We start from the raw sequence: 3,170 nt of genomic DNA, 5'->3' as shown, positions 1-3,170 counted from the left end.
GCAACATGAAAACTTAATGTTAGATATACATGAATGTTTCATTTTATGATTTAGATAACTTTAATATTCGAGCTATATAAATTATTTTTAAAAGTGATAGTTATGCCAAGTTTGTTACGTAACCGTTTACTAATCATCCGTTCTGTAGTTCAATTGTGAATTGACGTCATGTTACTCGAACCTTCCGAGTTTTTCTCTTTGCTTTAATTGAGCATTATTGCATCATAATATCGTAATGTGTAGAAAGCTCTAATTCTCGGTAAAAGTGAAATTATCGTATATTTTATTGAAACAACAGGATATAAAAGAATGATTTATCTTGTCATTTGTGTTCTAAAGTAAATGGTAATCAACACTGAGACGGACATTTGTATTTAAGTTTGACTTGTTTCAATGTATTATTTTAAAACAAGCGGACTGCATGCTGTTTGTTTATTGCTGAAACTTATCGCCAACGTATCACAGACACCTGCTGTAAAGAATCCGGCCTGTACACACGTATAAACATAGTACTTATCCATTAAAAGGTTTGTGTTTGTTTCGGATACTCGTGGAAATCCATATGAAGATCATCTTCTCCAGCTGTTCGTAATTTTGAACTGAATAGAGTGAAGGCAACTAGCTAGTCAACAGCAACCATCGCCCCTTTTTTTTTTGGAGGGGGGGGGAGAGTATTCTAATCGAATAGTTGGATTTGACCGTCACTCTTATAACGTAGTCATGGTCCCAAATTGCTGCGCTGGATTTTACACGGCAACAGGATGCAATAATAGATCCTCTGGTTCACAGCCGACACGCCTGATCCATCATTACGAAAGTTTTTCTAACATGGACATCAATAGATAAACCCATCTACTATGGAAACTGCTGGAAATGAACACTAAAAACAAAAAGAATAAATGCATTTTGATGTGTGTAAATCGCACAACCATAGAAAATAGTCATCCTAACAAAGAATTTGTTGCTAATAGAGACAACCATGAATATAGCATATATTTAGTGATACCTCTGGATACTTGTCCAATTTTCTGATTTGTCAGCTACAGAGTTTGAATTGAGAGAATTTTTGACGTTTTTAATCAAATAAGTTTCTTTATTGAAATGATCAAAAAGCGCTTCAGAAGTTTTGGTAGCATTGATATAGTTGTTCAGCTTGCTGATCGTGCGCGACTTTTATTTTAGTTAAAGTCTTCATATTATTTCAAATAAAATATTATCTTTGTCTGTTATAAATACAGCTTATCTTATTCATTTTTTAAAAAATTTTAATACAATTTATTATTTTCTATTTATTTTTTCTTCAATCTTAATTCAACTGCGTATTAACTCATCCTGCTTGTACAATCAGTTTCTGTTATTGCGCTGCTTTTCTTTTCATATCGTAGATAGAATATGTTTTTTGTTCACCTTCGATCCCACTCATCTCTTTCATTCCACCTGCAACAGGTTATGCACTAACTTGTACTTCTAAAATTTCATATTCGCAAGTTACACTAAGCCTGTACATCTAAAATAATACATCCACAAGACTTGTTGTGGCAACCAAGTACTGTTTGTTTTATTCTTGAAATACCACAGCATTTGACTAAGAAATAATTAAATATGTCTGTCAATCGCTGCCATTTTGTACTATAGTAACAAGAAATAAACAGCCGTATCCAGAACTACAAAAAAAAATGTACTTTTAAACAAACTTAAGTTGCTTAATACAAAGCGGGCTAAACTTATGAACTTTTACGAACGGTAGCTGTATAAGCACGTGTGTATGTTTGTTATATGTATTATAAATTATTTAAAACTACGCCATCTATCAGCAATTACTGTTTTGTTAGGTCAAAATTTTCAAATCCCGTGTGTTGATTTCACTTGATATACATAATGATGCTGTCTTCGTTAGTTAGGCTTAACATGGCATTAATATAAAATGTAGAAATTATACATTCATCCAAAACGTGCTCGATTGTAAATTGGATATGGGTATGTTGCTAAATATGGTGGCAGGAACGTTATTTCTGGGCACATCTGCAGGAAAACTTCATGCTATGTGGCTAAAAATACTTTCGTATTGAGAAGATACGCGATAGAATTGTACAGTTGTTGCAAGATGGCTGAAAACTCTTTGCTTGTTTTTAATTTTAACATTGTAAAAACTACAGAGCTAATTCTACTTCAGTCCAGTTTGAAAGAACATAGGCTTACATTGTCTTAGTCATATGGTGTGAAGATAATCCAAATTGGAGAAAAGCTTTAATTGCTAATTTACGTTGATTTCATTTACCTAGTTAGAAGTATGATAATGTTTCGATCTTTACCTTAATACTTTGACTAAACAGAGCATAAATTGCCCAGGAGTTGTTTAGAGTGAATTCTAGTATTCAAACATTGGTTGTGTTTTAAGAAAAACAACAATAAAAAACTGACATCCTTGCGAAAATGCAGAAGTGGTTAAAATATTGGTAGAAATTTGGTAGTCATGATTATCATAAGCGCCAGTATTTCCATAACATTATTTCTGTGATATTTAAACATTTTATATTGTTTTTAGACTAGTTATCTGAAACAGTTCAGTCTCGAGATTACAAAATCTGTTCAGATGACACCAACCTTGGATTATCTACTGTTAATTGATACAAAGAGTTAGTGGAGTGAAAAGTATTATTCCAAGGTTTACTGTGTTGGTATATTTAACTTTTTTCTTTCTTGTATCGTGCCACTTAACTATTCTTACATCTTAAATTCCATCTCCTACAATTCATCTGATTTACTGGGATGTAAATTTTTACTTAATAATACCACAAATGTCCCAATAAATGCATGTAAAACATGAATTCTATTATATGGTATCATTAAATTTAGCGATTAAAATAGGTTGTGCTAAGTACCTTTCTCAACGATTCTGTACAAATAATAGAATACATATTGGTTTTCTTCAATACTCGATGGTATCTTTACCTAACTGTATTCTTGTTTCCTATGACATTGCCTTTTCCCGAGCGTCATATTTTGTTATAAAACCTTTGAAAGTTATATTTCTAGTCTAGGCCAGGTGGTTAGGGAGCTCGATTCGCAATCTGCGGGTGGCGGGTTCGAATTCCCGTCCTACCAAACATGCTCGCCCTTTCAGCCGTTGGGACGTTATAATGTGAAGGTCAATCCCACTATTCGTTGGT

Source organism: Limulus polyphemus, unplaced genomic scaffold (genome assembly GCF_000517525.1).
Source record: "Limulus polyphemus unplaced genomic scaffold, Limulus_polyphemus-2.1.2 Scaffold81, whole genome shotgun sequence".
Lineage (NCBI taxonomy): Eukaryota > Metazoa > Arthropoda > Merostomata > Xiphosura > Limulidae > Limulus > Limulus polyphemus.
The sequence above is the reverse complement of the archived record's forward strand: the minus strand, read 5'-3'. Positions refer to the sequence as shown.